This window comes from Lathyrus oleraceus, chromosome 3 (assembly GCF_024323335.1).
Source record: "Lathyrus oleraceus cultivar Zhongwan6 chromosome 3, CAAS_Psat_ZW6_1.0, whole genome shotgun sequence".
NCBI lineage: Eukaryota > Viridiplantae > Streptophyta > Magnoliopsida > Fabales > Fabaceae > Lathyrus > Lathyrus oleraceus.
Window position 1 is genome coordinate 68,275,974 of NC_066581.1, and position 24,450 is coordinate 68,300,423.

At 37.8% G+C, this 24,450-nt stretch overlaps 1 pseudogene; it reads left to right on the forward strand.

Annotated features, from left to right (window-relative positions):
* Positions 1–3,653: 3,653 nt before the first annotated feature.
* On the forward strand, positions 3,654–6,671 carry LOC127132586 (ADP-ribosylation factor-like; annotated as a pseudogene).
* Positions 6,672–24,450: the final 17,779 nt, after the last annotated feature.

The following is a 24,450-nucleotide window of genomic DNA, read 5'->3' on the forward strand; positions in this document are numbered from 1 at the left end:
AAATATCTTAAGTTTTTGCATGTGAATTTAAGTATGTATGAATATCTTGAACGTTTAACCATGTAATTTCTGTAATGGATGCCATAGGGTTTGGAGCTTTCTGGAATTGTATTGTTACCAAAACCAGAATCCGCAGCCGCTCGCTAGCACATCGCTAAGCGAGCATGTAGCGAGTATTCGCTAAGCCTTCGCTAGGCGAGGCAGGGGTGAACGCGACAGTCGCTGATTTTTCTATTCTGTTCTATGCTTATCTGATCTGTTTTATTCTAACCATGCGTTATTTTTCCTGACATTCCTACCGCTGTGTTTCTTTTGTGGTGTAATTCTCGATTGCACCCTGATTTGGTATTCTGACCTGTTTGCTGAATTTTGTAAGGGTTCACATACTCCCGGAGAAAGTAGCTTGCTAGGTATTCCACTTTATTTGTGGGATACCCTTGTGGAGATTCACCCTAATTACCTAATTGATTATAATGTGGACCTAATTACCTAATTAATTACAACTACCTAATTGATTGTAAAATGTTGCCTTTGAATATGTGATCTTGGACCTCTCTTTGTTGCCTTACGGTATTACGGTATTATGGTCATGTCCCGCGAATGTGGGGATACACTTAGCAAAGACCCTTCGATTAAATCATCATGTCCCTATAAAATAAATCATCGTCCCTCGGATGTTGCCTGCGAATACATGATTTTGTCCCTCGGTGACCCGTCGTTGTAGCCTACGGTTAAATGATGATCGTCCCTTCGAATGCTAAGGTATCCTTACAGATGTTGCCTTCAATGACCAATCGATGACCCTACGATGTCCCGTTTACATCCAAAGGATAAAACCACTTACTTCTCAATAGTAAGGACAGTCTTACCCTCATAAGGATAGGAAATGCCCATAAAGGCCTTGGGTAGGTATAACTCTTAATTGTCGGCTCACAACCTAAAACATTTTTCATACCTCACACTGTGCGAATACTAGAAAATCACCACTTGGTATACATTCGTACTAGAATCATTGCCAAGTTATATTTTTCTAAACCGCTTTTAAAATTAAACGAGATAAACACTTTGTATACATTCGTACAAGAATCATTACAGAGTTAAACTCTCTTTTCAAAACATTTTTTAAGCAATTCACAAACACTTTTTCAGACAAACATAAGTGATCCAGCAATTAAGAGCCCATGGATAACCATGGATACAAAGGGTGCTAACACCTTCCCTTTGTATAATGTACCTCCCAAACCCAAAATCTAATTAAGGTCTTTCCTGTTCTTTTCCACCTTTCCTTATTGGATAAAAGAAAAGTCGGTGGCGACTCTTGCTATCCGTGACATTTGCTTTCCATGGCAAAAGCACACAAAGTCAGTTCACCGTATGACACACTCATTAAACTTTATAGCTCTTTGTGGTGAGGACCTCACAAACCTAATATTATCGCGAACACTTTCAATAGCCAACTTATGATCTTTTTGTCCATCTCTCACTACCAAGTTTAAGATATGGGCAACACACCTCATATGCAAAAAAACTCCCAACACTAATTAAAGCATTCTTGCTCTTAAGTCTTTTTCCCAAGTAAGAAGCAACCACATCATTACATGTTAAGTGATTCAAATGCACCAACACGAATTTTGGCTTACATAGCCGAAAACATAATAAAGGTGGCTTTAGCAGCCGATTTCCAACAAATAATGGTTATTGAAGCCAATCATATTGAAAAGAAAAAGGCAGAGGTTACATAAAACCTAGTTCCAGACAACCAGAGACTTGATTGCACATATGATGATGAACCTTTGAGATTTGTGAGAGACCCTTTGGTTTCAAACAAGAGGCTTTAGGCCCAAGACCCGTTAGAGGAGGTTGATTTGGGAAATAGATCAATAAAAGTTCCAACATTCGTAACTGCCAAGGTTGATTCAAACTTGAAGTCTCAGATAATAGAGTTGCTGAAAGAATTAAAAGATTATTTCTCCCGAGACTATGATGAAATGCCAGGACTCAATCGAGATTTGATGGAATTGAAACTACCAATTCGACCCGACAAAGAATCTGTGAAATAGACGCCAAAGAGGTTTGCGTCAGAAATAATGTCAAAAATCAAAGTAGATGTCGAAAGGCTTCTCAGGAATAAGTTCATAAGAATTGCTAGGTATGTCAAATGGTTAGAAAACATTGTCTTCGTGATTAAAAATAATGGGACTCTTAGAGTCTGCATTGACTTTAGAGACCTGAATGATGCTACTCCAAAAGATGAATACCCAATGTTTGTGGCAGAAATGCTAGTCGATTCAGCAGCAGACTTTGAGTATTTAAGTATTTTAGATAGTTCTTCTACATATAACCAGATTTTCATTGGAGAGGAGGATGTGTCGAAGACGAAATTTCGATGCCCCAGGGCCTTGGGAACTTATGAATGGATAATGATGCCTTTTGGCCTAAAGAATGCTGATGCGACATACCAAAGGACGATGACTCATTTGTTTCATGATTTCATCGAGACCTTTATGCAGGTATACATTGATGATATGATCATTAAATCCTCGTTGAAAAATGGTCACTTAGACCACCTTAGACAATCCTTTGAAACGATGAGGAGACATGGACTTAAAATGAATCCATTAAAATTTGCTTTTCGTGTTCATGCAGGTGATTTTTCGGGCTTTCTAGTTCACAAGAAAGGCATAGAAATAAATCAGAATAAAATAAAGACTATATTCAATACAAAACATTCATCAAATAAGAATCAACTCTAATCTTTTCTTAGGAGGATAAATTTTTTAAGGAGGTTCATTTCGAATTTAAGTGGCAAGACAAAAGTTTTTTCGTCTTGGTTACGCTTAAAAAAAGAAGAATTATTCAGATGAGAGCCAAAACAAAAGAAGTCTTTGAGGAGATTAAGATGTACATGTCGAGTCCTCCTATATTGTTACCTTCTGAGAGGAATAAATTTATGAAGTTATATATTTTTGCATCTAATTCAATAATAGGCGGTATGTTAGCACAAGAGGATGATGATGGTGTCGAAATGATCATTTATTACTTTGGTCGAGTTTTAAATGATGCAGAAATTAGATATAGGTCAATAGAGAAATTGTGTCTATGTTTATACTTATCTTGTACGAAATTGAAATATTATATAAAACCAACAAATATTTTTGTCTATTCTCATTTCGACATTATTAAACATATGTTGTCAAAACCTATTTTACAACAATGAAGGTTCACAATTCCATCCGCTTCAATGTTCGTTCTACCAATTAAGATCACAAAAATGTTAAAGGCAAAAAAACTTTAAAGTAGTGACAATGTTGACCGAAGAACTAAACCTATCTCTTGAACAACTTTGTTTGATTCCATGGTCTTGAAATCAAACATGAAAATGTAAAAATTAAAGGAATATTTTTGAAAATAAATTTAGAATCCGAAGACCTAAAATATTAGTTGTACTGATTGATTATCACATCTATTACTTTAAAAAAATAGAAATTTATAATTAAAATATAGTTCTTAAAAAAATAAAATTATGAAAATAACACAGCTTTTACAATTATGTTTGTAGTGCTAATTATTATTATTTTTTAAAAAATTTAAAATGAAAATTCATATTTTTATTTTTTTTTCAAAGATAAAAATTGTGATTCAAACAAACATGGTATATATAAATCTCACTATTCTATTTTACAAACACCAAAACAAACCACTCGTAGAAGAGGAAAAGAGATCTCGTCTTCATTTCACAACAAAAATATCTTTCTCAAATCTCAAAGGCAAGTTTTTTTCCATTTCCCAGTTTTCCAAAATCAAAACGCTATATCGATCTACTCATTTTCCATGTTTCATCATTCCGATTTCTCGATCTGAATCATAGTTTACGATTTGATCTTTCCCTTGCTCGATCCGTTGATCCAATCTTCATATTTTGATTCTCTTTCCGTTTTTTAGCATTGCATTGAAATTAGGGTTGACGTTTGTGTTTGAAAATTGAAATTGATTCAGGATAGTTGAAAATGGGGTTGTCATTCACGAAGCTTTTTAGCCGGTTGTTTGCGAAGAAGGAGATGAGGATACTTATGGTGGGTCTCGATGCGGCTGGTAAGACCACCATTCTCTACAAGCTCAAACTTGGAGAAATTGTCACCACCATTCCCACCATCGGTGAGTTTTACATTACAATCCCTTTATATAAACAGCAATAATGATAATAGAGAGAGCATTCTGAGATCATGTCAATGTTGTTCTTTTCAATATATTTTGTGAAGAGATTAAAATTGAGTGCAAATTTTGATAATTTACATCATATTGTATATTGTGTAGGGTTCAATGTGGAAACTGTTGAATATAAGAACATCAGTTTTACTGTCTGGGATGTTGGAGGCCAGGACAAGGTATTTCTATATTTCTATATATAATGTGTGTGTATTTTGGTGTATAGCCTATGTCTCGGTGTCAAAAGGAAATACTGATGTTTCCTTGAATTTATGATATGATCATTCATATGGCTACTCTGTTTTGATTGATGGGTTTCACTGATAGGGATGAAATAAATGAGAAGTTAAGGATTATAGGGGTAAGACCAGAGATCTCTGATAAAAAAATGAAGTTATAGAAATAGTCGTAACAAGAAAAGAATAGTCCACGTTTTATATGAAATTCTGGGTTCAAACTCGGGTAGTAACCTTATTTCCCCTCCAATTTTGTGTTTGTTTGAGGATGTGTTGGCCACTAGGCCAGTAGCAACAAAAAACAGAAGATGTTTCATGCAGTCGTGTTCTACCACAAAATCCATTGTTCAGTATATAACAGAAAACAGCTCTATAATTGATGCCAGCCGACTCACTCCCTGAGCAATGCAGGGAGTAGACCAGAGCTCCCTACGAATCATCTAATAGTTGTACTCCTAAATAATAGGCCTTTTGAGTTGTTTCTTGGGCCAATTATGGATGCCCCTTGCAACTGCATTATTCACAGACATTGTACCCACTAGATCACCATCATCCTATTTCTCATTTCACTCGTATTTCACATTTAGAGAACTATTTGGGTTCTTAAGCCTTGCTTGCTGTCTGTTTCATTTCTAGTTTTGGAGAAAATCTTAATCCCATGATTGGTAGTCCTAGGTTGTGAAACAATATTTTCTTGTTGCTTTGTTTTCTTAGGTTTTTTTTTTAAAGGGAAAGAAAAAAAAGTGATTATTTTTCAAATTTTTTTTGTTAAGCTGTTTCCAAACATACGAGAATGTACTCTTTACACCTCTCCATTGCAATAATGTATGAGCCAAGATGCACACCTTGTTTGGAGATGCTTGTGATTGATTGTGCAATGATTGATGTTTATTCAAATAGAATTGTACAGTCTGTTTGTACATTTATCAATTTTATAAACCATAGTGCTTAGTTTTGATCTAGTGTAGTGATTATCAGTTATTAATACTAGTGACATCACATGATTTGCTAAAATTGGGGAAGTTTTAATGTTTACACTAAATGCATGGCAACATTTAATCCTGAACAAATTTTACCTAGGCATTTTCTACTCTTTTGTTAATGAATATTGCCTGGGTTCAATACTGTAGCTAGTCTCAGCCTATTGCTAACATGGATTGGCTATTTGGCTTGAATCATCTTACTTTTGACCTCTAGCTCTTTATTTTTATCTGAATTATTTAAAAACCATTGTGACTATTGACATGCTTTTCTTACTAGATTCGTCCTCTGTGGAGACATTACTTCCAAAATACGCAAGGGCTTATTTTTGTGGTTGATAGCAATGACCGAGATCGTGTTGTGGAAGCTAGGGATGAGCTGCACAGGATGTTAAACGAGGTAGTAAATATATCCTCAATGAATGAATATGAGAAATTGGCTCATTAAAGAGACTAAGACTTATTTCTTATAGCTTGATTTTCTAATTTATTTTGTATGGTTATAATATTCTCAGGATGAGTTGAGAGATGCTGTGCTTCTAGTTTTTGCAAACAAACAAGATCTTCCAAATGCTATGAACGCTGCTGAAATAACCGATAAGCTTGGACTTCATTCACTTCGTCAGCGTCACTGGTAATCTGAATTCTATAAACTGTTGTTTGCTTGTCTCCTTAAATTCCTCTCTCCCTGTTTTTACCCTATCCATTGACATCTATATGGTCTATTCTTGCAGGTATATCCAGAGCACATGTGCTACCTCTGGTGAAGGACTTTATGAAGGACTTGACTGGCTCTCAAACAACATCGCAAACAAGGTTAATACAGAAAATTGTTTTCATGAACTCCACAATTTTAATTATAAGTTGACAGATTTCAGATGTATACTAAACTAATTTCATTGTTATTTGTGTTTCAGGCATAGATATTGTTAGTCATGTCCTGCATGAAGTTCAGATGAGTTAGAGATTATGATTTGAGATGTTTCGATGTGGTTACCCTGTTTAGAATTTTACCTGCACTTGCATGTATTGTTTCATTTGTCTTTGAAAAAGAACAAACTTACCTAGGTTTAATATACATTTGCAATTTTTTTCCATGTATGACCTAAAGTCTTTGTTTCACTCATTGATCTGTGTGGTCAATTAAATCACTGAAAGCTTTTACATACACAACATATTATTATTAGCTATAAAACAAACAATCGGATATTCAGCAGAGCAATGTCAATGTGGTTTTTCTGATGCGAAATTCAGCGATGATGATTACATTTGCTGCATTTGTTCTTCAATGTGTATATTTTCAGAATGAAATTATGGATCAATGTACTCCATGTTTAGTGGCTACTATTACACTACTAAACAATTAATCGTGGGCTAATACCCTTTTCGTGAATGGAAAAGCAAGCAGTTCATTTGCCTGTAATATATTTAGAGGCAAAATTAGGATTTTCATTCCTTTGTTATTCACCCACGAGGATTATGTCTTTAACAAATGACCTACTTGTATACATGTATATAATGTAAAATGTTTAATTAATTGAATGAAACTGGAATATTTAAGATTTCTAAACAAAAAAATGTTTGTGGTTAAGCATTTGAACTTGTCAATAATTTTTTAATGAGTGTTGATTTTTTTAATTGATCTCTTAAAATATATTGCTTCGATAGGCTTTTTTTTTTCTTCTTCTTTTCCATTTGTTAGTCCCATTCTGGATTTTTCTATATTCTCTTTATTTTAGTAAATATTATTTAAAAAAAATAATTTTAAGTTTTACGACTATTGAGTCTTTCTAATTGCAGGTTTTGTCTGGCCTAAAACATGATAAAATGATTTTTGGTGCAGCCAATACTTTCATTTTAGTGGGTTCCCAATACACTATAAAAATTCAAAATTACTTTAAATATTTGGAAGTATATTTCTGGACGCGTTCCAAGTGATTCTCATCCTCGTTTCGACATAAATTAATTCTAGGAGATGCATTTTTGCAACAAAATATAGAAATATACTTTTGCAATCCCCCTTTAGACAATAAAATTTGACATTTTCTATGAAATAAACTGATCTAATAAGTATACAAATGTATTAGATCATTTATATAATCATAGTATACTATCATAATAAATTTGTTATCAATTAAACTATAATTGATGTAATAAGAATAAAATGCCATATATTATAATCATCGATCTAAAATTCATAATACTATCAAAATGACAAATTACAAACCATAATACTATCCATAATCCATAATATAAATACTATAAAATATTACTAGGTATATTTGACCAATTTGTTCCTTCTCCGCCTTCTACTGCAATGTCGTTCGTGCCTCAGATAGAATGACACCTATAAGCGGCTATCGCAGAAGTGCCTTCTGAAAAGTCTCCTCTCTCTATATATATACCTGCTTGCGCAATGACCTTTATCTGACGTCATGTAGGTAACAAATCAACAACATGATTTGTCCTAGCCTGCTCCTCCTTTAATATCTTCTGATGAGTTGACATGGGTGGATCTCTGTGAACAACCAATGTTATGTAAGGATGTGACACTCTGAAATACCATTGGATGTATCTGAATGCACTGCTCCATTGGCGAGGAGCTTCCACACTTCGTGCTTCATATAGTACTAGATGATTATAAAAATCATCATACATTGCATCTACATCTATGTGGACCATAGTGAGAGGAGCAAAGACATAAGAGTCTCTTAGAATAACCTGTAGATACCCGAACTAACGCATGACTCGCTCAGGCATATGTGGATACATCCGATGTGACTCACAAGCCAACCATCTAGAGTAGAAGTTTGTGTCAGCCATTCGTTGCGTCTGACGGTGGTCGTCATATGGTGTGTAACTTATATCATCTATAATAGTGCAGTCAAGAAACATTGTGAATGGTTACCATCTGATTCTTTTTGAGTGGGACGAATGCACAAGCATGTGGTTGATCCTTAATGTAGTTATCAACATATGACCAATCGGAGATGCGTGGATAATGCTGGAGGACCAATGCCTGAAAATGGTGCAAATAAAATATTAGTAACTGCGTAACACAAGTGTTATAAAAATGGTATAATAACAACAAAGGTGCAAATATATTATCGTAAATAGCGTGCAACTTACTGTCATATGTTCGGTCTTCTAAAGATAACCTTTAACTAACTTCGAGTACAAATAAACCAAACAATCGACCCCCATTGTACTCATGAATACGCTATAAGTCAATGAAGTATCTAAGATAAATCACATCGACGTAATAGACACTTTTGTACACAAAGATGGACGTGAAGACCAAGTACATGAGGTATGACCTCAATGCACATGCTCTATGATGCATAACATGTGCATCATCACCATTGGCCTCCACTACCGCAGTCAGGTGGTATACATTCAACTTCTCTAGGAATGCAAATCTAGCATGACATCATATAGTGTCTTCTAGCTCCTTTAGGGTATCCTTTTGGTCAGCTCCCAAATAGGTCACCATAATATCCAATGCATAAGGTCCCAATCATTCTAGATTGGTCTAATAATCTTCCCGTTATGGGAAGATGTAGCGTGAATGATGTAACACCCCGATAAAACAAGATAATTATTTAATTTAAGTTAATAATATATTTATTAATTTAATTAAATAATTGGAATTTTTATTATTGGATTATTATTTTATTGGAATAAAAGTTGGAATTTAGAAAAGGTCCCATTTAGTAAAAAGGTTTATTTTTCACGTGAAAAGGAAAAAGGGGCAGAAAAGTGGAAAAAGGGCAAAGAGAACCAGAGAACAAGGGTTGGAGAGAGGAAGAGCTTGAAGCTGCAGGATTTGCCGGATTAACTCAGGTAAGGGGGGTTTATCGTCGATTAATGGGTATTATGGGATAACATGTAGTGGGTAGTGATAGACCATTGATTTGACTCTAATTGGAATGATGCATGATGAAATTGTGAACTTTTGGATGAACGAAATTGGATTATGATTGAAAGGAATTCGTAGGAATTAGATGTAAAAATGTTAGAATTGGTGAAATTGAATAGGGTATGATGCGTGTTAGACGATATGAACGATTACTGTGTAAAATTGGATTGTGGGAGGTTGGAGTTGGGAGATCTCGTAGCAGAGAAAACCATAGCAGATCTGGAAATCTGGTTTCTGGTCATACGCGTATGGCACTAGGCAATACGCGTATGAGATGGTCTGGTACGCGTATGGCACTAGGCAATACGCGTATGGATGAGGAAGATGATGTTTTGAACGTGATTTGGTCTCTGTTGGTACGCGTATGGGGAAGTGGTACGCGTAGCATACGCGTATGAGACAGGTGATATGCGTATGGGATTGGCTGAGAAATGGGCCATACGCGTATGGGACTAGGCAGTACGCGTATGGGCAGGATTGTGATTTTTCTGTGCTGTTGTTGTGCAGTTTTTGGTTGTTCAGCTGAATAATGTAATTTAGCTGAGGTATGATAGAGTAGGGATCATTTCCCGTTGTTTTGAGTAGTATAGGTATTAGTAGAGTGTGCTAATACTGTGATTGATTATGATGGTATGCATAATGTTGTGAATGTATCTATCGTGTATGAAATTATGAATGGACTGTTTATGGCTTAGAGTGTGAGCATATGTCCATTGTGGATGATTATTGAGGTTTGCATGACTAAGTGATTTAGCTTGCATATTGTGGCCTTTATGGTGGTAGCTAATTCCCATGGTGAGGAATTAGTGAGTTAGTATTGTGGATTGTTGTTGATGTTTGCATGCTAGGTGATTAGCGTGCATATCATAGCCCTTGGGGTGGTAGCTAATTCCCATGGTGAGGAATTAGTGAGTGAGTCACTAGGTCTCAAATGAGTGGGACTAGTGGGCTTGGTAGCCGTATCTGGATTTGATCGGTGAGGTGAACTATATGTTCACGAATAGTCGGTACCGCATGCATGGAGTCTCATTGCATAATGTATGTATGTATGGCGTATAATATGAATGGATGTATTCCAATATTATACGTGTGTTTTATGGTTGTGTTGAGTTTGAGTATGATGATGATGATGATTATGAGTTGATATTGCCGTTGCTGAATATGTGTGATCTGATTAGGGTGATGATATGTGTTGAATTACTTAGCATTACATGATATTTTATAATGCTTATTATATCGATTGAGGAACTCACCCTTACAACTATGTTTTCAGGTAATGAGCAGTGATTGAGTAAAAGCTAGTGCTTGGAGTCTAGTGTAGTCTCCTTAGTGGGTCATGCTCTAATAGATGTAACATCGGGACGGGATGTTTTACCTTGTTGAATAATTTTACATGTAATGTGTTACATGTTTTACAATGATTGATGAGATTTCTATCCGCTGCGTATTATGCAAATGCTTATGTTTTGAATTAATGAAAGAGCATGAAAGTTATTTTGGTGAATGGTGTGAACTGATTGTGTGACACCCTTAATTGCATATCTACTCTGATTTATATTTTGTTGAATTAATTAAATATTTGGGGTATTTTAGAAGGGTGTTACATTAGTGGTATCAGAGCATAGTCGGTCGAGTCGAGTCGTAATTATTCTGTTCCCCTGTACGGGATAGGTGTTGTGTAACCCTATCAGTACTTATTGTTTAGCTTGTTGGGTTTTCAGAATAGAGATGGCTGGAAGAGGTAGAGATGATGCTGCGATTGCTGAGGCTCTGGGTATGCTAGCTGGAGTACTTGGAGGAAATCCGAATGTTGTGGGACTGGGAGCTGCTCGTCAACTGAGTGAGTTCCAGAAGAACAATCCTCCAATGTTCAAGGGGGCATACGATCCAGATGGTGCTCAGAAGTGGTTGAAGGAGATCGAGAGGATCTTCCGAGTGACTGAGTGTGCCGATAACCAGAAGGTCAGGTTCGGTACGCATATGCTGTCAGAGGAAGCAGATGATTGGTGGGTTGCTACCCGCACTGAGTTGGAATCTGCTGGGAATGCTGAGATCACTTGGGCTGTGTTCAGAGAGAGATTCCTGAGGAAGTACTTTCCAGAAGATGTCAGAGGAAAGAAAGAGATAGAGTTATTAGAATTGAAGCAGGGTAACAGGTCTGTTACTGAGTATGCTGCTAAGTTCACAGAGCTGTCGAAGTATTACACTCCCTATGATGAGGCTACTGGGGAATTTTCAAAATGTGTGAAGTTTGAGAACGGGTTGCGTCCTGAGATCAAGCAGGCTATTGGATATCAGCGGATTAGAGTGTTTTCTGATTTGGTTGACTGTTGCAGGATTTTTGAACAGGATACCAAGGCCAGAGCGGAAAGCTATCAGCAGAGGGTTGATAGGAGAGGCAAGAATCAGAATGATCGTGGGAAACCGTATGCAGCTGGCAAAGGTTTCCAGAGACAGAGTGGAATGAAGAGGCCTAGTGGGGGAGACTCTAGTGCCCCTGCTAAATGTTTCAGATGTGGTCAGGCTGGACATCGTATCCATGAGTGTACCAGTAATGAGAAGAAGTGTTTTAAGTGGCAAAGGTGGTCACTTGGCTGCAGAGTGCCGGTCGAAGACTGTGACTTGTTTCAACTGTGGAGAGTTGGGTCATATTAGCCCACAGTGTCCTAAGCCGAAGAGAGAGAACCAGTCGGGAGGCAAGGTTTTTGCTTTATCGGGTTCTGAGACTTCTGCAGATGATCGTTTGATCCTAGGTACGTGTTATATTAATGGCTTTCCTCTTGTAGCTATTATTGACACAGGTGCGACTCATTCCTTTATATCTTTGGATTGTGCTGTGAAACTTAGATTAGAGATATCTGAGATGCATGGAAGTATGGTGATTGATACTCCTGCGAAGGGTTCAGTGACTACTACTTCAGTTTGTTTAAATTGTCCTTTGAGTATTTTTGGTAGAGACTTTGGGATGGACCTAGTGTGTCTTCCACTAGTGCAGATTGATGTTATTCTGGGTATGAACTGGTTGGTGTTTAACCGAGTCTATATCAATTGTTTTGATAAGACTGTGATCTTTCCTGAGATTGAGGAAGGAAAGAGTTTGTTTCTATCAGCGAGGCAGGTGAATGAGGCGGTAGCAGATGGGGCAGAGTTGTTTATGCTGTTAGCGACTTTGGAGGCTAAAGATAAACTGGTGATTTGCGATCTAGCCGTAGTGTGTGATTTTCCTGATGTGTTTCCTGAAGAAGTGAATGAATTACCGCCAGAACGTGAAGTTGAGTTCTCGATTGATTTGGTACCTGGTACTAGGCCGATATCGATGGCTCCGTACCGTATGTCTGCTGTTGAGTTAACTGAATTGAAGAGTCAGCTGGAAGATCTGTTGGATAAGAAATTTATTCGTCCGAGTGTGTCACCGTGGGGTGCACCAGTGTTATTGGTTAAGAAGAAAGAAGGTACTATGAGGTTGTGTGTGGACTACAGGCAACTGAATAAAGTGACGATCAAGAATAGGTATCCTTTGCCGAGGATTGATGATTTGATGGATCAGTTGGTTGGTGCGAGTGTGTTCAGTAAAATAGATTTGAGATCGGGTTATCATCAGATACGTGTGAAAACTGAGGATATTCAGAAGACTGCTTTCAGAACGAGGTATGGACATTATGAGTATTCTGTAATGCCTTTTGGTGTGACTAATGCGCCTGGAGTATTTATGGAGTATATGAATAGGATTTTCCATCCGTATCTAGACCAGTTTGTTGTGGTGTTTATTGACGATATTTTGGTGTATTCGAAATCGGAAGAAGAGCATGCTGAGCATTTGAGAATGGTTTTAGGAGTTCTACGAGAAAAGAAGTTATTTGCTAAACTGTCAAAGTGTGAATTTTGGTTAGAAGAGGTTAGTTTTCTTGGTCATGTGATTTCAAGAGGTGGTGTTGCTGTTGATCCTTCTAAGATAGAAGCGGTATCTAAGTGGGAAGCTCCGAAGTCAGTTTCTGAGATAAGGAGTTTTCTTGGACTTGCAGGTTATTATAGGAAGTTCATTGAGGGATTTTCTAAGTTGGCGTTACCGTTGACGATGTTGACTAGAAAGGGGCAAGCGTTTGTTTGGGACTCAAAATGTGAAGAAGGTTTCCAAGAGTTAAAGAGAAGGTTAACTACTGCTCCTGTTCTGATATTACCAAGTCCATCGGAACCATTTGAGGTTTACTGTGATGCTTCATTGTTGGGTTTGGGTGGTGTTTTGATGCAGAATAAGCAGGTTGTAGCTTATGCTTCGAGACAACTGAAGGTTCATGAGAGGAACTATCCGACACACGATTTAGAGTTGGCAGCTGTGGTATTTGTTCTGAAGTTATGGAGGCATTACTTGTACGGGTCAAGATTTGAGGTTTTCAGTGACCATAAAAGTTTAAAGTATTTGTTTGATCAGAAAGAGCTGAATATGAGACAGAGGAGATGGTTAGAGTTTCTGAAGGATTATGACTTTGGTTTGAATTACCATCCGGGTAAAGCAAACATAGTGGCTGATGCATTGAGTCGGAAATCATTGCATATGTCTATGTTAATGGTTAAGGAATTGGATTTAATTGAGCAGTTTAGAGACTTGAGTTTGGTGTGTGAGAGTACTCACAATAGTGTTAAATTGGGAATGTTGAAGTTAACGAGTGGTATTCTGGATGAGATTAGAGAGGGTCAGAAATCCGATGTGCTTTTGGTTGATAAGTTGACTCTAGTGAATCAAGGTCAAGGTGGTGAATTCAGAGTTGATGAGAATGGTGTTTTGAAATTTGGTAATCGGGTGTGTATTCCGGATGTTACCGAACTTAAGAAGAGTATTCTTGAGGAAGGACATCGTAGTGGCCTGAGTATTCATCCTGGAGCTACGAAGATGTATCATGATTTGAAAAAGTTATTTTGGTGGCCGGGAATGAAAAGAGAAATTGCGAGTTTTGTTTATTCTTGTTTGACTTGTCAGAAGTCAAAGATTGAGCATCAGAAGCCGTCTGGGCTAATGCAACCGTTGGCTATTCCAGAGTGGAAGTGGGATAGTATCAGTATGGATTTTGTTTCTGGTTTACCGAGGACAAGTAAGAATTTTGAAGCTATTTGGGTGATTGTTGACAGATTGACAAAATCGGCTCATTTCATTCCGATCAGAATGGATTATTCGTTAGAGAGATTAGCCGAGTTGTATATTGAGAAAATTGTAAGTTTGCATGGTATTCCGTCGAGTATTGTTTCGGACAGAGATCCTAGATTTACATCGAAGTTCTGGGAAGGTTTGCAGAGGGCTTTGGGAACTAAGCTGAGATTGAGTTCTGCATATCATCCGCAGACTGATGGTCAGACTGAGAGGACGATTCAGTCACTAGAGGATCTTTTGAGGGCTTGTGTTTTGGAAAAGGGAGGTGCTTGGGATTGTTATTTACCTTTGATTGAGTTTACCTACAACAATAGTTTTCATTCGAGCATTGGTATGGCACCGTTTGAAGCTTTGTATGGTAGGAGATGTCGGACACCTTTATGTTGGTATGAGTCCGGTGAGAGTGCTGTGATTGGACCGGAGATTGTTCAACAAACTACGGAAAAGATTAAGATGATTCAGGAGAAGATGAGGATTGCTCAGAGTCGTCAGAAGAGTTATCACGACAAGAGGAGGAAGTCACTTGAGTTTCAAGAGGGAGATCATGTGTTTCTTCGTGTTACTCCGATAACTGGGGTTGGTCGAGCTTTGAAGTCGAAGAAGTTGACACCTCGATTTATTGGTCCTTATCAGATTTTGGAGAGGATAGGGGAGGTAGCCTATCGTATCGCTTTACCGCCGTCACTTGCGAATTTGCATGAAGTTTTTCATGTGTCTCAGTTGAGGAGATACATTCATGATCCGTCGCATGTGGCCCAAGTAGATGATGTCCAGGTGAGAGATAACCTGACTGTTGAAACATCACCTATGAGGATTGAGGATCGAGAGTTGAAGCAGTTGCGGGGTAAAGAGATTGCTTTGGTAAAGGTAGCTTGGGGAGGACCAGCAGGTGGCAATGTAACTTGGGAACTTGAGAGTCAGATGAAAGAGTCTTATCCTGAGTTATTCGCTTGAGGTATGTTTTCGAGGACGAAAACTCTTTTAGTGGGGGAGAGTTGTAACACCCCGATAAAACAAGATAATTATTTAATTTAAGTTAATAATATATTTATTAATTTAATTAAATAATTGGAATTTTTATTATTGGATTATTATTTTATTGGAATAAAAGTTGGAATTTAGAAAAGGTCCCATTTAGTAAAAAGGTTTATTTTTCACGTGAAAAGGAAAAAGGGGCAGAAAAGTGGAAAAAGGGCAAAGAGAACCAGAGAACAAGGGTTGGAGAGAGGAAGAGCTTGAAGCTGCAGGATTTGCCGGATTAACTCAGGTAAGGGGGGTTTATCGTCGATTAATGGGTATTATGGGATAACATGTAGTGGGTAGTGATAGACCATTGATTTGACTCTAATTGGAATGATGCATGATGAAATTGTGAACTTTTGGATGAACGAAATTGGATTATGATTGAAAGGAATTCGTAGGAATTAGATGTAAAAATGTTAGAATTGGTGAAATTGAATAGGGTATGATGCGTGTTAGACGATATGAACGATTACTGTGTAAAATTGGATTGTGGGAGGTTGGAGTTGGGAGATCTCGTAGCAGAGAAAACCATAGCAGATCTGGAAATCTGGTTTCTGGTCATACGCGTATGGCACTAGGCAATACGCGTATGAGATGGTCTAGTACGCGTATGGCACTAGGCAATACGCGTATGGATGAGGAAGATGATGTTTTGAACGTGATTTGGTCTCTGTTGGTACGCGTATGGGGAAGTGGTACGCGTAGCATACGCGTATGAGACAGGTGATACGCGTATGAGATTGGCTGAGAAATGGGCCATACGCGTATGGGACTAGGCAGTACGCGTATGGGCAGGATTGTGATTTTTCTGTGCTGTTGTTGTGCAGTTTTTGGTTGTTCAGCTGAATAATGTAATTTAGCTGAGGTATGATAGAGTAGGGATCATTTCCCGTTGTTTTGAGTAGTATAGGTATTAGTAGAGTGTGCTAATACTGTGATTGATTATGATGGTATGCATAATGTTGTGAATGTATCTATCGTGTATGAAATTATGAATGGACTGTTTATGGCTTAGAGTGTGAGCATATGTCCATTGTGGATGATTATTGAGGTTTGCATGACTAAGTGATTTAGCTTGCATATTGTGGCCTTTATGGTGGTAGCTAATTCCCATGGTGAGGAATTAGTGAGTTAGTATTGTGGATTGTTGTTGATGTTTGCATGCTAGGTGATTAGCGTGCATATCATAGCCCTTGGGGTGGTAGCTAATTCCCATGGTGAGGAATTAGTGAGTGAGTCACTAGGTCTCAAATGAGTGGGACTAGTGGGCTTGGTAGCCGTATCTGGATTTGATCGGTGAGGTGAACTATATGTTCACGAATAGTCGGTACCGCATGCATGGAGTCTCATTGCATAATGTATGTATGTATGGCGTATAATATGAATGGATGTATTCCAATATTATACGTGTGTTTTATGGTTGTGTTGAGTTTGAGTATGATGATGATGATGATTATGAGTTGATATTGCCGTTGCTGAATATGTGTGATCTGATTAGGGTGATGATATGTGTTGAATTACTTAGCATTACATGATATTTTATAATGCTTATTATATCGATTGAGGAACTCACCCTTACAACTATGTTTTCAGGTAATGAGCAGTGATTGAGTAAAAGCTAGTGCTTGGAGTCTAGTGTAGTCTCCTTAGTGGGTCATGCTCTAATAGATGTAACATCGGGACGGGATGTTTTACCTTGTTGAATAATTTTACATGTAATGTGTTACATGTTTTACAATGATTGATGAGATTTCTATCCGCTGCGTATTATGCAAATGCTTATGTTTTGAATTAATGAAAGAGCATGAAAGTTATTTTGGTGAATGGTGTGAACTGATTGTGTGACACCCTTAATTGCATATCTACTCTGATTTATATTTTGTTGAATTAATTAAATATTTGGGGTATTTTAGAAGGGTGTTACAAATGACATATCATCCAGTGTGATGGATATCTCACCACACAGAAGATAAAAATATGAAGTCTCTTAGTGTCTTCTCTCAACGAAAGTTGAAAGCATACCATGATTAATAATAGTATAATTGGTTATGCATAAAGGTTATAGCCCAAATAGTTGTATGATATCATGAAACCATTGGTCCTGAGGCTGTTGCAGTCTCACAATCTTCATATCATGGTTGATGCATTTTAAGGTAACACGGTTGTAATGTTATATTTGTAAAGGACCTGGCTAGGACGATGACCATAAGATACCCTCAAGAACGAAGGCGGTCATATCGCCCTCAGGGAGGTATCACCTCGCCCCCAATGCTTCCCTATCACCCAGTCATGGAAAACATGGGATAAGACGTTTATGGGGCAGAGAAAAGTCAGGGTCAATAGCTTATCTACGCCCCATTGAAAATATAGATTCAACGATCCACCATTGATTGAGTGGGCGGTAACCTTTTCCAAGAAAAACCTAGACGCAAAGCCTTTATAAATATCTCTCCCACAACGGGGAAAAGAAAAATCATAATTCACACACTTATACCTAAGCATCCAACACACATACACATACACACATACACGCGCACACACACACACACACACACACACACACACACACACACACACACACACATACACACACACACACACACATGCACACACACGCATATGCACACGCACGCACACACACACATACACACAAATATATATATATATATATATATATATATATATAATATATATATATATATATATATATATATATATATATATATATATATATATATATATAACCTCTCACCTCACGTGAAGAGGTCCTTTGAACCACCATATAAGGCTTCTCGCCACCGTGGACAAGCACTAACCACCATACAACATAACATACCTATTAAGGCCTTTGGATAACCTTCCCATTGTTGGGGTTGTTGTACCCCAAAATTTGCATTTTACTTTTTCATCTTCTCATCCAAATACTTGACTTGGGGATCAGTTGCATACATTAATAGCTCATTCATATGCATCATTCATACATTAATGGATCACCATGGACTCAAGACTCTTGGCTTGTGAGGCTGGGGTTTGAGCACAGATCAAACTTCAAAAGCATGGTTTGACTATCCATCAAAGCATAGGAGAAGTCAAAAGCCTAATTACTTGATGGTGGAACTGTGGATTCAACAAGAGGTTATCTAAGAAATCTTCAGGGTTCTTCAAAACCCTAATTCTTGATGATTTGGTGATGGATCCTCTTGAGCTTCTCTAGGCTTTGTCTTGGCCATCAGAACCCTAGTAAAGGCTCATACATTGGGAGATTTGTTGTTGAAGCATCTGGTTTGATTGGGGAAGTGGGTCTCACCAAAACCCTAATCAAGAAGGTGATGAACCCGAGGGACTTGGTGGCTTGACTTTCCATCTAGTGACATCCAAAACCCTAATGTCATCCACTTTTCACCCATTGTCATCAATTTACATGGTCCAATCTTGGTTTGGTTTCATTTGGTCATTGGTCTTGAATTCAGTCAATTTTAGTCTCAATATCTTCTTGTTGGTGCATTCACAGCCTTGCCTATCCAAGCAACCAAAAGCCTGTTGTACCACAATCCAATTGGAAGTTGTGCCTAATGATTCATGTTTAAGTCTTAGTCTTATTTAATCAAGTTATATTTATGTCCTTGAGCCATGGGATGTGCTTATTCCATCTACAAGTCAAAGTCATGTTCATTTTAGTTCAAAATCAAGCATACATGTATAAAGAGAAAACCATTTTCAAACCATTTCCAATCCATTTCAAGCCATTTTTGAATCAATTTTGATCCATCCCAATCCATTTTAACCATTATAAGCCATTACATTAGTCATTACATGAAAAAATACATATCTTTACAATTTTGACCAAGGGTTGACTTTGGTCAATAATTGACTTTTTGGTTAACATTGACCAAAGTCAACTCACCACAACTTAGTTATGCATTGCTAACAAAGTCTTGCACTCACCACAACATTGACCAAAGTCAACTCACCATGACTTGGCCTTTTGGCCTTGCCAACCTTGGTTCTGCATTGCTAACAAAGTCTTGCACTCACCACAACCTAGCATCATAGTCACATGACCAGATATTACACTCATATTGGCCATTTGAACAAGAATACTCATGAGTTTGGTTCTAGACTCACTTTGACAACCATCTTGCCATCACCCTGCAGCAACATGCAAGGAAGCCAATTGGCACATTGTCAAGTAGAAATATACCATTGATTGCATCCATTACCCTTGCTTCATGAGCCTCCTGCAAAGCAAAGTCACATCTGAACTGCATTAGGTCAGCACATCAAATATGCTTCAGATTCAAGGACTAGTACATAGGTCAACAATAAGTAACATTGCCTGCAATAACACATCATTGGCCTGCATTGTCACCCTGCCAGAAACTAGATTCTGCAGTTAAAGAAACCAGTTCAAATCATGAGACTAAGTTCCACCTAATCTGCAAGTGATAGAACTGGTCAAATGTTCTTACAGTTGAACTATGCATCCTTGAGTCACCAGTAGCATCTGCAGCATCCAACAGGAACCAATCCTGCAACACATTCAAAACCTTGCCAATATTTTTACATCAAACCAAGGCAACACAAACTACTACTATTATATCATAACCCTTAACAAACCACAATGCACAAATGATTGCTCAACCTGCCAGCCATTGAATTATAGTGCACAACCTATAACAATCCCTGTGTTCACCACAAACCTTTGCCCAAGTCAAATGCACACATACCTCAATGGACAATGGTGTTGAATTGAGGCTTCATTATGTGCCATGTTCTTGCCAACTGGAGCACTGCATAACCACCTCCAAACCCTGGATATTTCCAGCTTAAATTGACCTTACCTGCATCACTTGAGGCAAGTCAAATCACAACTGGAACTAGCTATGCACAACACACATTAATGTAACATGACCATCAAAGGAACCAACAGTTGACAAATCACTTGATCCTGCAGCAATACCAGTTTACTACCATGGTTTAACCTTGCTAATAAAATAATAACATGAACCAAGTCTTGCCACAGACCTGCAACATCATAGTCAAACCACTGTAAGATCATAAGGAGTGTGATAACAATTCATCAATCCATACCAGCATTAACAGTAGTGGACACAAGCATTGGATCAAACAACAATATTACACAATCCAGATGAACGCTGCAGCTTGCAATGACATGGACACAAATAGAACCTGCAATGCTTGATCTAAATCAAGGCAATGCCTTCTGCAGCATCAGCAACAACCATGTCCTATAGCATACAACAACATCCTGCAACCCATCAGCAAGTCCAGTTAACAGGGTATGGTAAGGCATAAGCAGCAAGACTGGATCTTATACTAACCTGGTGTAACATGTGGAGGCTGGTATTACAAGGAAAGCCAAGCCAGAGTATTGGATAACACACAGTACAACAAGGCCATGCTAAATCCAACTTCAAATAGATTGCAAACTTAGCTCTAGATGCAGTACACATTGACACCAATGTCCAAGGCAATAGAGGTGCAAGTCATGGCAGCATGCCTTAACCTGTTCCATTACCAAGCAGCATACATCAAGGCAACAACATCCCAAGTAACAATGCAGTTCAATATAACAACCTGGCATGAGAAAGGACCTTACCTTGACCTACATCATGAATGCAACCATCATGTTTCTATTGCCTTCCTCTTGAGTTATCAAGCTAAACCTATCCTTAACAAGCAATATGCATATGACGTTTCCCAAATTCATGTTAAAAGGGGAAACTTGTTTAGCAGGTCATGGCTCATGTTAAAGGCACTAACATTGAGAAACAAACAATGAACCTAGTTGAATCAAACTAACCTCTAACTCAGTGAGTTAACCAACTGAACTCACTGAGTTCATTCTAACTAACTCCCAAGCTAGCTCCTAGCCTAATCATAACTGATTCCAAACCATATCTCCTCCAAACCGACCATCTATAAATTAACACCTCTATCAACATTTCAGTTTCCTTGACATCGTCACTCTCAACTCATTGCAATCATCTCGAACTCTCTCTCTCACCCTCACCACACGCACTGTTCAAAAGCCATTGAATCTCATCATCAGAGCTTCAATTTAGCTTGTGCTAAGCCTCTTCACCAGCACCAAAGCTCTCTCACTCCACTACTCTCGGATCCAGAAGAAGAAGAAGAAGAAGAAAGAGGATAATTCGAAAGCCAAGGCAAAAGAGAAAGATTCAGAATCATTTACCTAGAAGCTCATCATCGAAAAATCGTCTTCTCCGGTAAGGTACTTCTGAAACCTTCGCGTTTTCCCATTTCTTTGTCACAAACATGTAGGGCATGATGAGAGGGTTCAAAGCCCTCACCCCTGGGGCTTTAAATAAGTGAGGTTAAAGTTTAATTTGAGTTTCTTTGTGTTAGGGTTCTTGGATCATTTGATCTTGATTAGGGACTTAGAGGTCAAATGGCTCGAAACCGGCTATAGATTCGGATAAGGCATAAACGGAGAAGTCTTTTGGTAGCTCCGTTTTGATTGTAGTGGCCACCACCGCCAAGAGTGGCGGCCGACGCAGTGGCCCACAGAGGAAGTTCGTTTAAGGCCAGTGTAGCGCGCGCAGGTTGAGTATTCAAGTGTTTGGACTTTGCTTCCTTTGGCATTGACTTGGACTTTGGCTTATCTTGCTTAAGCCCAACATGAGTTGTTGGAAACACCCCTCTTTTTGCACCCCGCCCTTATGACCAAGATTAGATGGAATTTGGCTTCCCATCTTAAAACCCATACACGAATTCCTCAACCACCCTTGTTGTTTCAATTTGCACCTCCTAAATCAAAGCATTTCCAGTGGGCTTCTAGAACCATGCCCATGCGCTTGATCCCATATTACACCACCAGTTTGGGTTTAATACCCCTTTGGCTCAATTTTTGATTTTTTCTTTTGCATTTCTTTTAGCATAATTGTTTTGCTTTTTATACTTTTTAGATATAAAATTAGGTAATTAGATTTAAATATAGTTTAGAGATTAATTAAATTTTTGTATAGTTTTTAATTGGTTTTAATATAGTTTTGGCTTGATTTAGGAAATTAGAATTAATTAAGATCAGTTAGATTTTAGTTGATTTTTAGAACTTAGTTAATTTCTAAACAATTAGGTTAAAATAAAGCTTTAGGACTTAATCAATTTTAGGCTATAGTTAGATCTTAATTAGAATTTAATTTGTACTAATAATTGGATATCATTATAAATTGACCATTTTACCCCTTAGGGGTTATCTTGTTATTTTCACCATACATTGTATATTCCCTTAACACTTTTAACATAGAATTTTAATCCAAAAGTTTGACTAACTATAACATGCTCCCCTAGGATTTTAACATAGATTTTTTAATCAATCATAACATGTACCCTTAGGTTAGTTTGATTTAACTCTCACCTTTATATTAGGATTAACATAGTTTCTTAAATCAAATCAAACTCATGATTTAAATTGATCAAAAGCAATTTTGATTAATTAAATCTTTTAAACTTTTATAACCCCACAATCTAAATTGAGTGACCAAAAGACCCTTGGTCACTTAATAAGACGTTTTTCTCTAAGTTGTGGAGCTCGAAACCTCAAGTCAAGATTCTCAGTCAAGGCGTCCTCAGTCACACCAAGCAGCGGATTATACAAGATAAGTCAAAGGTCAACACTTGGTAAATACGATTCAAATTGTACGAAATGAGCCTTAAGTAATAGGGAACAATTAGATAGAGTTTCTCCTATCCTTGTCTAGAGCAACTTTGCGTATGAGGCGTAGGCCCCAAATATTCAAAGCGTTCGCCCTTATTCATAGACTTTAGTACGATACGAATCGAATAAACTCCCAAGCCTTCTTCATACAAAATCAACATCAACACAAGGATGAAATTCTTCACCAACAATTTGTCAATTAAGAGAAGTATCATGCGCTACGAGCCTTACGTAGTAAGGAATGATGAGACGGAGTTTCTCCTACCGTTGTCTAGAGAGACTTTGCGTATAGGGTGTAGGCCCCAAATATTCAAAGTGTTCGCCTTTATTCATAGACTTTAGTATGATTCCTATCAATTGACTGTCACGTCTCTTATTAATCCATCCTCCATTCTAATCATTTCAATTCAATCATTCAATCATTATTTTGCCTCAAATCACCTTGTTTTCAGCCTTAGTAGGATGAACTAAGAAAGCTCTGATTTCCTTATTGCACTATAAGGATACGTAGGCAGGAGAACCCAGTTTCTTTGCGAGCTACCCTATTTATCAATCAATCATTCTTCATTCATTCTATCAATACCATCTTCTTGAGATCAATCATACTTCTCCTTGGACTCCTTGTCTATCCTTTTAGGACGATTTAGCGACAGTCCACCTTATCAATCGAGAGTTGTTTGGGACTACGCCCAAACACTTAATTCAGTCTTTGTTTTTGGGCTTTACCCTGCAGTGGCGGTCTTACTAGTCCACGTACTGGTAAACGCCTACCTTGCTCGTCGATTCAGAGTTTATCTCCTTCTTGGATCCAAGACACTATTCTTATTTGATCTCGAACTGTTTGTTCCCTATCCACTGCTACATTGTTCCTTATACTATACAGTACTGCAATCATCCCTTGAGGTGGTATTTATCTTGTGAGTCCCCGTTGCTAGGACAAATATCTCTCTCCTCGTTTCACGGTAATTAATCTCTTAAATTGGGTTTGTCTTGTGGGTCCTTGTTGCTTGGACAAAAATACCTCTTGATACCATTCTGTGGGTACAAATCATACTTTCATCATTGTATATCACTCTCTTTTCTCGTGGTTCAACGAACTACGATTGCTCTGACTTTCTCATTGCACAATGAGAATACGTAGGCACGAGTATGTGAATCCTTGGCGAGCATACTTCTAATTATTCCTCCTTCCGCCTTAGGGCACAATCCATATCTTTCACAATCCATTATCTACCTTCGAT